This window comes from Lissotriton vulgaris, chromosome 2_1 (genome assembly GCF_964263255.1).
Source record: "Lissotriton vulgaris chromosome 2_1, aLisVul1.2, whole genome shotgun sequence".
Taxonomy (NCBI): Eukaryota; Metazoa; Chordata; class Amphibia; order Caudata; family Salamandridae; genus Lissotriton; species Lissotriton vulgaris.
Genome location: NC_141687.1, coordinates 1,167,945,104 through 1,167,959,713, shown reverse-complemented (window position 1 = coordinate 1,167,959,713; position 14,610 = coordinate 1,167,945,104). Strand labels below are relative to the sequence as shown.

The 14,610-nt window shown below is 45.3% G+C and overlaps 1 protein-coding gene across 3 annotated transcripts in view; it reads right to left on the bottom strand.

Moving 5' to 3' along the window:
- Positions 1 to 14,365, bottom strand: part of FGR (FGR proto-oncogene, Src family tyrosine kinase) — a 310,928-nt gene extending 296,563 nt beyond the window's left edge. For 2 of the 3 annotated variants that reach the window (XM_086956871.1, XM_086956875.1), the window contains exon 1: positions 14,238 to 14,365. The gene's annotated coding sequence lies outside the window, so the exon portion shown is untranslated. The remainder of the gene's footprint in view (positions 1 to 14,237) is intronic. The other variant, XM_086956874.1, reaches the window with a different exon arrangement.
- Between the last annotated feature and the right edge of the window lie 245 nt (positions 14,366 to 14,610).

The window sequence follows — 14,610 nt, the reverse complement described above, 5'->3', positions numbered from 1 at the left end:
ATTTTGACACTATGCTAGACTAAGGCACTTCTGCTTTCCCCGCAGACTTGCACAATGTAAGTGAACTGCGTACCTCTTCTGCTGATGAGTGTCTGCCAACAGAAGATCCTCCTGTCTGTGGAACTGATCTATTTTGTTACAAAAATGGTGGTAGGTACGTTGGCTATAACTTTGCGCGCTGAACAACCAACAAGTTCCTTTTTACTGAGGGAAAGCAAACATCAGAAGCAATTTTGAAGAAGTCACAGTGAGGCAAACGTCTGAAGTCAAAGGAGAACCAATAGTCTGCCCAGGCAAATTCTAGAACTGCTTCCTGAAATGATAAACTGTGTCTTCTGAGTCTATCTTTCAGAACACCCGCTTTATGGGCTTAGTGGTGAAATCCTTGTTGTGTACGTTGAAAAAAAACAGATAGTGAATCCTACAATATTGGCGCCTTAGGCTGAAAGATTTTAGTTTCAGGTGGTTCTGGCACTTTGAGCTTCAACACATGCCTTAAGGTTGGGTATATTCATGGTCAGTGTGATGTATCTGTACAAGTAATACTCTAGTTACCTAAGGCCTACAAGCACCCTTTTAAGATTCTTAAATAGTACTTTAAGAACGTTAAATGATAGTAGTGGCTCACACAAACCACCATGGTAACCTCATCTACACGTATCTAGACGACTGGCTGATAAGCGCATGGTCTCCAGATCTTCCTCCTATGGGTCTGTCCACAGCAGTCACAAGCTGGGCTTCTTTCTGAATGGTAAGAAGTCTTGCATCATTCCCACAAAACAGATTCAAATCATGAAAGCAAAACTGGACAATCTCCAACTGTGAGCCCTACCCCGCAAGAGAAGTTAGAGACAATTAAATTGCTACCATCAATGCTCATGATGTTTCTCTGTCAGACAGCAAGGTCAGTCTATACCTTCTGAATCTAATGGCATGTGGACAACTTTAAGCCAGCCTCATTGGCCTTTCAGAAGTTCTGTCTTGGCAGGCAGAGCATCTCTATACTCTCAACTTTCATACAACAGAAAACTTTAGAAAAAGCCCAGGTCATGCATCCAAGACAGTGCAGCTATGCCATATTGCTGGCTATCACCTCCCACCCAACAGCACTCTCCTCCTAGTAACAAACACTCAACACAGCACTTTCGACAGCATCCTGCACAACCAAACAACATAGTTCACACCTTTCATACTGTCGGGTGTCAGGAAGCTCAGAACAGCTCTCCACTCTTCATCAAACAATGTATATCTGCAAAGACGACATACAACAAGTGAACTTGATTTAAAGGGATATAGTGGACCCCAACAAGACACCACAATCTCGCTTACCTCATACACCCACTTCTAACCAGGTGATGCACCTACCAATCCTTCAAAATCTGTGTCTAAATATTGGTAAAAGAAATCTCTAGTTACACACACAGTTAACAATCAAAACAACCAAATATACAAAAGAAATTTTACTCACACCCTTACTACTATTACCTTACTCAGGACCTCAGTAACAGTTACCCAGTGATTGGATCTAATTTTCCCTACCCCTAGAGTTACAAATAACAGGGGTGTTGGTATCCCCAGCGGTGGAGAACATACAACCCATTACAAGCTGAATTCTATGGGGTCAATGAGAAATGAGGGTTTTATAGGGAAAATTAATAATCGAAGTCCTATTCCCTGGCAATCCCTTGTTTTTCATATACGTTCACAAGGAGACTTTGGCTATTTTCGGCAGCCAAAATCTTTGGGCGAATGCATAGAGAAATGCAATGTTCTCAAAGTTCATGTGGGCTGGTAACTGCTGTTCCCGGTCCCATCAGAATTTGGAGGCTGCTAGTAATGAGGGCCTTAAACAGAGGGTAGTTTTCATTCTGTGACAGAATCTCACAGACCTAGGGGCAGTGCTTAATTTGAGCCGGTAGTTACAAGTATGGCCCACCAGCACTCACTTTTAGGAACCATCGCCTATGTTTTTCGTGTCAGACTTTGACTCAGAGCAAAAGAGTGAAAAATGCACAAGTTGGAAAGAAGGAGAACGAGAAGATGCAAAAAACGTGACAAAGGGAGAAAGCAGGAACCTTAAAGAGTGAGATACAGGGGCAGGGAGTGCATGGTGGTGCACTACAGAGGCATGAGGAGGAATTAAGAATATGATGTCTTGGTATTCGGCACACTGACATTCAATGGCACCGGTCGCGGGTTTCTGAGTAAAACATTGGGTTCCTACCACTTATTCTTTTACAAATTAAGCACTGCCTAGGTACAAGGGTACCAGCATCCGCTGACATTCAATAACACCGGCCATGGGTTTCTGAGTAAAACATTGGGTCCCACCAAGTTAAACGCGTCTGGCAGTGTTGCGCATCATACTAATGGCAGTACAACATAATACGAATCTCTCTTTACATAAGATGACATGTGCATTGCTGCCACTGTCCCGTGGGCCTATCAGATACCTATGATATGTGGTGATCTCTGCCCCACCTCGGTCTTTCTTCCACAGCACCAGCCCGTCATGAATTCTCCCACTGTCATGGAAATGGACAGCTTGGAGCTCCCTATTCTCTACTCCTCCCACACTCACCCGATTGTTGTTTTCTCTCGTGCAGTTTGTGTTTTTTTCGTTGCCATTGCTTCATTTCCCCTTGTAGCTTCTTGGGAAAACTGCAGCACTTCCTCTGACTTGCACAAACATCCTCGCAATGCAAGGCGTCCGAATTTTAGCACTCTAGAGTGGCTCTGAAGTGGAAAGTGACCACCATAAAAACCAAAAGGGCCCATATTTATCAAGTTTTCACACAACGCAACAGAGCAAGCCACCTTGCTGTGCTGTGTGAAAGGGCAGAAATGCGCTGTATTTACCATTATACAACACACTCCTGTCCTTTCCAGCACTGGCGCACAATTGGCTACCTAGCACCAACGCAGACACCCTTGCACCATGGCGTAAGGGTGCCTCCATTGTAAGCAGGATTCGGTTTGTTCAGGAAGGGGCACCTTCCTGCACAAAAAACAATCCTGGGAGGCATTCTCCTCTCTCTGTGTGTGCTGCCCAGCACACTTAGGAAGAAGAAAAAACAAAGAGAAATACAAATATTTGTCCTCGTTAATTCCTACCCTGGGGAGGCATAGCATTTTTATGAATTCCCAAGTCTACCGCTAATGGTAAATCTGGCAATGTGCCAAAATCCATAGGTGGATGCATGGGAACACTCGCGTTCCACCTTTGGAACGCCCCCCTGCCACAGAGTAACACAAGGCAGCAAATTGCACTGCCTTGCGTAACTCTAGATTTATCAAGCCACGCAGGGCCACGCAAGATAGCCTTGCATAGCTTGGCAAATATGGCTTCGGTTTTGCGTAGCCCTTTTGCTCCCTTGCGTGGTGCAAAGCCGACGCATAACCTTGATAAATATGGGCCAAATAGTCTTTGACTTCTATGGTAAAATATCTGTTTGAGTTAATTATCAGACTTAAAGCTTCACTGATCAAAAACAAATTTCAAACCCATAGTTAGCATCATCCCTTAGAAAATTATCAGTTGAGTGTCTATTTCAGTGCTTAGTTTGCGCAGGTGGTGAGCAGGACTGATTTTTCCTTATCAGACTTTGAACTGAATTAAATTGGACTTGTAGAGGGGAAATACCCAAAGGCGTCCTGGATCTAGACTCAGCATAGTGTACTGGAATCAGTTTTAAAAAAGCCAGATCTTGTGTTTTTTTTCTTGAACTTGACGTGGTCTGACAGCAACCTACCGGAAACAGGAAGAAGATTCAAGGCTTTGGTGGCCCAGTATGAAAAAGATCTACCTCATTGTCTGCTAACAACATAACGTGTATTTCTAAAGTGAACTTTCCCCCAGAAGGGTATCTCGGCACTGAATGACAGACATTTATTGTCACCCAACTCAATGGTACGCATGTTATCGACCTCGGAAGGATGAAAGTCTGAGTAAACCCGCTGGGATTTGAACCTGAGGTCAAACACTAGCCTCCACAGTAGACAAATGACTCCACTACCCCAACAGGTCCATTAAAGCCGATTTTTGGAAAATGACACCAAGTGAAGAGAAGATGGTCGCAAATGGCGAGAAGGGGTGTAGCTAGTAAATTTCCGTCTCATGTGAGAGGGACCAGGATTAATGGGATCTCGACGAGCCATGTATAGTGACTTGAAATGGTCTTTTTGTTGTTGTATGTGCAACAAATTTAAAAAGTCATAAAAATGTGTGACCCTTACACATTTTTTTTAGCAAACTTAAGACTGCTAATTCTGTCCTCCTCATACTAAAGTATCAAAATCAACACCTTTTGAGCTATGGGAGAAAAGTGTGAGGTTAAGAAAAAGTAAAGATTAAGATTGTGTGCCAAGTCAAACGGGTTGTGTTATTACAGATTACACAATTTCATTTTTTACTCTCAGGGAATGACCATAAATTCAGTCACTAGGGGCCAACCCTAATTAAATTGTCCACTTATTCCCTCCTACATCTCCACAAGGCTGACGGTTTCAGAGCACTGGTACAAGAGACATCCAACTGTCGGTTGACCATTGGCGGTAACCAACCACTTCCCGGGCTATAAAAGTTGCTAACTGTAACCTACAGACAAGCAACACCTGTACCTAACCCTAACCTGCATTTTAAACTTCTATTATTCAGGACGGTAGTGCAACTCAATCAACATAATTAGGCTGGAACCAGTATCCATGTATCTATTTTTGCACAGACCTTGAGAATTGGCTCATATTGTTGCTCCTTTATTCAGAGTGCAAATCATTGAAGATAATACACCTGAAACCCTTATTTGTTACAAATAGTTCACGCACTACTTCTTCTTTCAAACTATATTTAATTATTACATAATAAAATTACACCAGATAAACAATGAATGTCATAAAAATTTGAGATACAAATCAGTTAAAAAAAGAAAAGTTAACACAAATGGAAGTCAAATGTTAAAATGACGGTGTTATTCGTGCTGAGAACTCCAAAACTATTAAAGCTAATAAAACACCAAAAACTTCCGGGGCATATCGAGGATTTTAAAAAGGCATACTATAAATCACACTTCCGAGGAGGGAAGCATTCGAAGGAATGTTAAAGCATTTTTGTATCTTTTGATCGCCCTTGCCTTTAAAATCTGGTTTAAAAACAATCTTGAAAAAGCAACATAGTATTTACAAAAAAAGGTAACATATAACCAATTCTATGGTAAGTTCTCAACATTTAGGCATAAGAAGTATTCATCACATGGACATAAGCAGATCAAAACGATTAAAACATTCAAAAACACTGGTGGTATGTAGATGATTTTTAAAAAATGTATACTCAAAAACACTCTTCCGGGGAGGAGAGAACTTGAAAAAAATGGTTTGAAGCATGTTTACATCTTTTGATAGCCCTTGTCTTTACAATCAGGTTTAAAAACAATCTAGAAAAAGCAACATAGTATTTACAAAAAAGTTAAAATGTAATCAACTCTTTGGTAAGTTTTCATCAAACGGGCATAACCGGAGTCAAACCGGAGTCAAACTGATTCAAGGGATTCAAGGGAAAGCTTAATAGCCTTCTAATGGAACCATGTCTGAATCTGGTTAGGAGAGAACATTCCCAAAGGTTTATTTCAAGGTTTAGATATAGTTTCAAGTATATAGTGGTTTGAATCACTTCATATTCTCTATTAGGGCAGCGCATGTTTCTAGAAAATTGTGGTTGAACCAACGTATAAATTGTAATTGTAATTTATGTCTTTGGAATTTGAGAGTTGAAGGTGTATTATATACATTGAACAAAGTATTTGTTATTCCCCGACAGAACCACTTGCTTTATATATCATAAATTCCCAGGTGCTGAGGGAGTTACCTCATTATTGCCAACGCGCTGCTCTGTGAGGCATGCTGTATTCGAGTATGGACTTGAAGCCTGCCCACTCTCCATCCATATGTGTCATTGGCTTGTGTCATTGTCCTTCATAAATGCTGGCTTCTGATTCAGTAATAGGTTTGTTCGTCCCTCCTTAGTACCGCCTTGTCTTTATTTGTAACCTCCCATGGGGACTGGCCCGTTTACTTCGATTGCTACACAGTACATCCTATTTAGTCTGTAAGCACTATTTTCTTTAATGAGTTACTCCTACTGAAGGCATGATATGCTTTCCTGCAACATTCAGTGTGCTATGTGCGCTTTAACTTTCCAAGCAGCCCAGGTACAATGACATCCGCCTCTTTGAAATGTAATAGGCCTCATATTTACAAGAGTTTGAGTTATTGGCATTGTACATGACAATGGCTTTTATTTATGTGTTAATTATCAAACAGATAACTAAAAGGCATTTTCATTTATAATGCCAATAACTTAAACTCTCACATTTGTGAGACTTACTGCATTGCAAATTCTTGTTAAGGTATACTGCAAGCCTCTCTTGGACCTTGTTCCATAAAGACCTGTTTTATCAAGGCTTTACCTCCATTCAGAATTTCCTCAGGATTTGTAAACATGGAAAGCCTACCCAACTGGGCAAATTCAGTCCTAATATAAGAGATCAACAGTATCAATCGCACACTATACAGTCCAGTATTATATCCGTGCTCAACGAAGCATGCTGATTATGCCAGATGGAGCACCCAAATAACAATGGAGAACGCCCTATTTGGTCCGCCACGTATCCTGCACCTCCTTCCTCATGGATGGCATTACTGGGGCTGCTAAGAGGTACCCCTAGAAGACGTCATAAAAATGTGTTTTCTTCGGCCCAATCGTTGCTCACATCCCTGTAAGAAGATGGATTCAACCCAGATCTGTGACTGGGGGTGAGTGTCTGAAAAGTCTCATCGATCTGTCCATCGTCTCCTTGTGTTTGCTTTGTTCACCCTAAGTAGGCAGGGTATCCCCAGACTTGGGTCCCTTGCTCACTTTGCCACTGAATTCAAAATAGCCAGGCTGATGAGGGGTTTTACCTCGAAACCTGTCCCAGGATGCTTGTTTCCGGTCCAGGAAAGATCTGGCTTGGGATGTACATTGTTACAACGCATGCTTTTACCACGCATGCCTTTACAACGCAGGTTTTTCAACGCAAGTCGTTACAGCGACTTGCGTTGGGGGGGCTGGATTGTGAATAGTTTAATTTACTATTCCAACTCCAGTCCCCGTGGATAGTAGGGAAAGTGTTGGATAGAAAATTAAACTATTACCTATCCTATAGCGCCCCCCAGCGCAAGTCATTGTAATGACTTGCGTTGAAAAACCTGGGTTGTAAAGGTACTGCATGGTAAAAGTTGCATCGTAAAGGATGTTTCCCCCTGGCTTGGCAGTTCAGGCTGAAATGTTCCCATGAGAAACAGGGTCACGGCTAATTTGCATATGGCTGGGTCTGAACAGGGGTGGCGAAGTGAGCTAAAGAAAGATGATGGATTCAACACAGAATTAATAGTGACTGGGGGTGAGTGTCTGAACAGTTTCAGTGCTCCGTCCATCATCTTGTGTATGCATATCCCTGTAACCCCAGATGTTAGCACCATAGGTCAGACCCTGGATGCTTTTTCCAGTATACTTTTCCAGTAATGGGACTAACGGTTTATTGCCTGTTCACAGTCAAACTGAACAAGAAGCCTACAGGCTGAGCAAACCATTGTTTCCTATTCAGCAAACATGGATCTCAAATACCATCACTGTTAGAGGTCACAACCAAGTAGAGAAACTAGTTCATGCACTGTCACATCAGATCTCATTCTTTTTATTGGGGCTAAACTCAGACAAGGCATCCATTGCTGTTACTTTTTGTCTTTTTTTAGGACCGGTAGGAAAGCTCTTATTTGATATTTCTATTAATGATAATATTTTAGCCTAAGCACAGGTATTTTAAAATGATGTTCTGTGATAATATTTTACCTTTTCGATATGTAGCGTGTGTTCAATGTAGAATTCTCAGTAGTGGATTAAAAATGTTGGGTCCGATTCACAGAACTAACTTAAGACTCAATCCTAAACTTACTACTATTTTGGTATTCACAGAATGCACTTACTACTTTTGGCATTCATGGAATGAACTTACTACTTTTGGTATTCAGAGAAGTTAGGATTTTGTCTTAAGTTTGTCTTAAGACAAACTTAAGACAGACTTAAGACAGACTTAAGAAGGATTTTGTCTTAAGTCTATCCTAAGTTTGTCTTAAGACAAACTTTAGACAAAATCCTAACTTCTGTGAATACCAAAAGTAGTAAATTCATTCAGTGAATGCCAAAAGTAGTAAGTGCATTCTGTGAATACCAAAATAGTAGTAAGTTTAGGATTGAGTCTTAAGTTTATTCTGTGAATCGGGCCCGTTGTTTATGTATTATTATTGTTTTTTTGTGTAAAAAAAAAATTCAACAAACGTTTTAAAATAAAGTTAAAAAGATCTACACCTTTCTGTCACTCTTGGAATGCAGTGTGCTCCAAAGTAGCCAAAAGTCAAAACATTGGTACTTTATAGAACTTCGACATATATTTTGCTTTTTTCAAGGTCTTTTTCTCTTTATAGTTTCACTTTTCTCAATGATCAGTCATGTTCTCATTATTCTAATTATCCACTGGATCTGGTTAAGTACTCTTAGACCGACATAACAGAAGCTCAACCCCACCAGTATATGATCTCTGCACCACCACCAGCCAAACCCCCAGAATTCACTGTATGGCCCAGCACCTCCTTACCTTGCAACAAACTCAAAACCAAAGGCCCCTGCAGATGGCAAAGTGTGGCTCAATGGTTAGAGGCGGCAGACCCGGAAACTGAGATCGGCCCGGGACCAGGGTTCGATTCCCAACGCGGCAGGATCTTGGGTCAAATTGTCCGCGGGCCTGAAAATTCTCGCCTCGGCGCCTACTCTAACCTTGGGTCCCACTCTGCAACTCTGGGCAATAGCTTGCTTAATCTTCACAACGGCCCCTTCAACGCCGGGGATGCCTGGTCTCACCTTGGGGGTGCCCAGAAGGGACCATCTCACAGGGAAAGCCAGGACGGGTTCCCCAGCGGTATACAGCGCCGGGATGCCCGCGGTGTGGGCAGCTGTGCGCTTTACAAGTATACAACATTTACATTTTACATTTTACTCTCCAGAAGCAAACACCGAACCCCACAGAGCACACTAGATGCACCAATAATACACTCATGTTTAGTCAACAGACACCAAAGGCTCTACAGTGGCGTAAACTTGAGGGGCGACTCCTGCAAAGAACATGCAGGGCCCTCCCCACACTCTGGACCCAGTCTTGAAATCTCAGGCCAGGGGCCCGCCGCTTGTGTGGAGCAGCGATTGGTGCCCGGCCACAGAACTCAGGGACCACCGCCCCTCAGGGGTGCGGGCCTTTTGCTGCGCCACTGAGGCTCTACAGATGGCAATATCTCACTCTCCAACCGCAATTTTCAAACTTAATAGAACACACAGCGAGGTACACCAGGTCATAGCAACAGGTCCGTCAGCCTACAATGCAAGCACCTGGAACTCAGTGAGGTACAACACTTCCTAGCTGCAGGTCCACCATCTGCAATACACGCACCTGGAACTCAGCGAGGTACACCAGGTCATAGCAACAGGTCCACCAGCCAGCAATGCATGCACCTAGGAACTCAGTGAGGTACAACACTTCCTAGCAACAGGTCCACCTGCCTGCAATGCACTCACCTAGGAACTCAGTGAGGTACAACACTTCCTTGCAACAGACCCACCAGCCTGCAATGCACTCACCTAGGAACTCAGTGAGGTACACTGGTCATAGCAATAGTTCCACCAGCCTGCAATGCATGCACCTACGAACTCAGTGGGGTACAACACTTCCTAGCAACAGGTCCACCTGCCTGCAATGCACTCACCTAGGAACTCAGTGAGGTACACTGGTCATAGCAATAGTTCCACCAGCCTGCAATGCATGCACCTACGAACTCAGTGAGGTACAACACTTCCTAGCAACAGGTCCACCTGCCTGCAATGCACTCACCTAGGAACTCAGTGAGGTACACTGGTCATAGCAATAGTTCCGCCAGCCTGCAATGCATGCACCTACGAACTCAGTGAGGTACAACACTTCCTAGCAACAGGTCCACCTGCCTGCAATGCACTCACCTAGGAACTCAGTGAGGTACACTGGTCATAGCAATAGTTCCACCAGCCTGCAATGCATGCACCTACGAACTCAGTGAGGTACAACACTTCCTAGCAACAGGTCCACCTGCCTGCAATGCACTCACCTAGGAACTCAGTGAGGTACACTGGTCATAGCAATAGTTCCACCAGCCTGCAATGCATGCACCTAGGAACTCAGTGAGGTACAACACTTCCTAGCAACAGGTCCACCTGCCTGCAATGCACTCACCTAGGAACTCAGTGAGGTACACTGGTCATAGCAATAGTTCCATCAGCCTGCAATGCATGCACCTACGAACTAAGTGAGGTACAACACTTCCTAGCAACAGGTCCACCTGCCTGCAATGCACGCACCTGGAACTCAATGAGGTACACTGGTCATAGCAACAGGTCCACCAGCCAGCAATGCATGCACCTAGGAACTCAGTGAGGTACAACACTTCCTAGCAACAGGTCCACCTGCCTGCAATGCACTCACCTAGGAACTCAGTGAGGTACAACACTTCCTTGCAACAGGCCCACCAGCCTGCAATGCACTCACCTAGGAACTCAGTGAGGTACACTGGTCATAGCAATAGTTCCACCAGCCTGCAATGCATGCACCTACGAACTCAGTGAGGTACAACACTTCCTAGCAACAGGTCCACCTGCCTGCAATGCACTCACCTAGGAACTCAGTAAGGTACACTGGTCATAGCAATAGTTCCACCAGCCTGCAATGCATGCACCTACGAACTCAGTGAGGTACAACACTTCCTAGCAACAGGCCCACCTGCCTGCAATGCACTCACCTAGGAACTCAGTGAGGTGCAACACTTCCTAGCAACAGGCCCACCTGCCTGCAATGCACTCACCTAGGAACTCAGTGAGGTACACTGGTCATAGCAATAGGTCCACCAGCCTACAATGCATGCACCTAGGAACTCAGTGAGGTACAACACTTCCTAGCAACAGGTCCACCTGCCTGCAATGCACTCACCTAGGAACTCAGTGAGGTACACTGGTCATAGCAATAGTTCCACCAGCCTGCAATGCACTCACCTAGGAACTCAGTGAGGTACAACACTTCCTAGCAACAGGTCCACCTGCCTGCAATGCACTCACCTAGGAACTCAGTGAGGTACATCAGGTCCTTACAACAGATCCATTAGTTTTCTCCTGTGCATGCTGCAATGCACCAGCAAACATCCAAGAAGAGTATAGTAACACACGCCCAGGGTGGCCAAAACAAGTGCAACCGTACAATCCCAGGCAGTCCACATGCACTTAAAAACATAAAAATGAATTGTTGAATAGATCTTGGCAATTGGAAATTCTCTGGACCATGTCTCTGTCCTTCATCTGGTGTTGCCTGCATTCCCATTCAGTGAGGAGCTGGCTTGGCATTCGGCCGGCAGCACCCGTTTTGGGCAGAGCCATGCCTGAGTCGCACATGGTTGGCCCATGTCTTTAAAGGCCCAGACGAGCAAATGAACACTGAAACTGAATGCAACTCAGAGTGACTGCCAGTGGCTGAGAATAATCCAATCATTGCAACAATTCCTAGATAATAACCAGTGGGACTCGTGTTGGGGCTTGCCGTTTTACTTTAACATTGTGAGTACAGGCTCCCTTGAACTAAACCCAATGGAATAACTCCTTAAGAGAATGACTTGCACAGACAAGACTGCACACAATGGGTTTCGTAGAGTAGTTGCATGCATCAATCTAGTAACTTAGTTACAAGAAATTGACGCATTGGCATTGATGCGTCAGTTTCCTTGCGCCTGCGCCAAATGTCCTTGCGACACCATGGATGCACTGTATTTACATTACGGGGCTGTGTTAACAACAAGGACCCCCTGATATGGATCAATATCCTGGGACAGGGTAAGCAATGTATGTGAGGTAACACTCTCAGGCATACAAACAAGATAATGGCACACTAGATTTTATCGATTCTGATCAATGTACTGATTTTTATCATTCTTTTTGATCACATTAAATATGTATATTTTCTAAACTGAACTAGTTTGTTTGTTTAGTCTAGTGTGCCATTATCTTGTTTGTATGCCTGGGAGTGTTACCTCACATACTTTACATTACGGGGCTCCATGGCGTAAAGGTTTAACAGATGCGTCAGAAATGATGACACATCTGTTGGCGCAAAAGTGACGCATTGCTGGAGTTGGTCGTAAAACTGACGCAACTCCAGCAATGCGTCAGAACACATAGGCAAGTCCCATTGTAAAAGCCCTGCATTAATCCTTATGCCTGGTCTGAGAAGGCGTAAGGATTTTGACGCAGTCAAGTCGTAGAGTGACGCAGTGAAATGTTGTACATTTCACTGCACCACTTATATGTGGCTTTTTTGCGTGGAAACACCTACGCTGGTGCAGGTATAATGTGATGCAGGTCTATATAAACTGATACATTGATCCCAGTGCGCCAGTTTGTAGATATGGAGCAGTGTGGCATTCTGATTATGTCGCTGCTGCAGCAAAATAAAGCGACGCAGAGCTGGTGCAAGAGGCTTGTAAACAGGCCCCTAAGGGTCAAGTCAGTTATAGAAAGCTGGACAGACAGATCCGAGCGAGGTCCTCCCCGTCTACAAGTGGGCACCATCACCTCGTTACGAAATCAACCACAGCCAATTGCAAATTAAGACACAATTATAAATGCAGTGATCTGAAGACGCTACTATGAGGTGTGAGTGGTTCTTCCCAGTTTCTTTTCCCCCTTTTCTGGTACTTGAAGAAAGGAAAAAAGAAAACTACAAGTACCAGAATGCAACTGGGATGGAGAAGTGGGATGAGGGACTAACAAAAGGGTCGGGACGGGGTTGAGGGAGGGCTGAATCGGAGGAGGAAACTCCTGCCATGAGTGAGTCAGTTAGTTTCTCGGTGCCTCATGCAAAGTACCTCTGAGGAGCTTAAGCCTTTCCCTTGTCAAGAAAGAGTATGGAGGGCCGTGGGAGGCATCCCACATCTGGAGCAGGGCGAAGGGAGGAGCCGCCTACTCACCTCCCCTCCTCCCCCAATCACAAAGAACCGGGTTTATATTATTGAGAATTACACACGCACCCAACACCTTGCATCGCTTGGGGGGGCGGGGGGGGTGGGTTGAGGGGGCTCTCTGGGCTGCTACTACCTTCTAGTTTTCTTTTTCATCGACTCGGCGGGGGTGAGAGGGGCGGGTGAGGGGCAGATTCTTGAAGTGGCAGAATGAAGACCCCCCCTACACAAATGAGAGGGCGCTTCCATCGCTAATTATCATTTCATCCCTGAGCATCCTATAATGGATTCGCGGAAGACCCGAGGAATCCCCGCCCCCTCTTCAGGGCTGACATTCACAGCTGCGTCGTGAGGGCGCCCAATGAATGGCTAGTGCGCCCCCCCCCCCCCCCTCCATACACACACGCGCACATACACATCTTCTCTGCCCCTCCACGCCCCTCAAAATCCAGAACAGGTGCCATTAATCACATCCCCATGGCCAATTAACCTGGAAGTTGAAGGAGAATAAAAATATTGGAAAACTGCCCCCCCCCCATCCCATGAGCGGCCATCTCTCTAATGCCGGGGTCCTCTAGAGTTCAATATTAGATACAGAGCGGAATCCCCCATAGTCCCAAAACTGGCCGCACCACCACGTCCATGTGCACAAAATAATAATACAGGGGGGCAGCGATCCTGTCTAGCGCCCACTCCCCCGCTTACCCGCGCGGCCCACCTCATAATGTATTGTGAATTTCTATATAGCGCTGTCCAACGGTAGCCCAGCTCCGTTAGCGCCTTGCCCTCTACCTGACATTCCCCCAAGACACCCGTATTTCTGCGAGCGGGCGCGTGTAATGTCGGAGCGGACCGCACCTTCCCCGCATCCGTCCCCAGTTGAATATTTAAGAATGTCTGTGCGGTGCGTGTAGCACAGCACGGAAGCACTGGCTGTGACCCGGCGCCATGTATCTCGCCTTCCGCGATTTCTCATACATTTTTTTTTATATATGGCGGGTTCGGGGAGGGGGGCTGGAAATAAACCCCTCACCCACGCCATGCGCTGCCACCTCATTATGTATTTAGCAATATAATGTACAGCGCTGAGTCGCCGGCGCTTCGCAGCGCTCCCCCACCCCTCGTACCTGGGATTCAGGGGCTCCTCCACTCCTCCCGGCCGGGGCTCCCGGTGCGTCCCCCCGCGCCTCCTGCGCTCTGAGCCTCGCAGGCTATTTGTGGCTGGTGAGGAGCCGTCGCCTCGCTTCCTTCCTTCCCCTCCCTCGCCCGGCGCACTTGCTCATTGTATAGAAAAGACAGAAGTGGGAACAGGGGGCGTGGGGGTGTTTGACACGGGAAGTGATAGCAGCTGTATCGAAGACACCCCACCCGGAACCCTAGCCCTATAAATGATGGAAGTCGTTTTAGGTTTTTCATCGTAAGCGGGTAGGGATGTTGGGGTGGGTGCTAGAGGTAGGATGTGGTTACCACAGTGAGCGAGCGCAGAGCCGGCATGTCAAG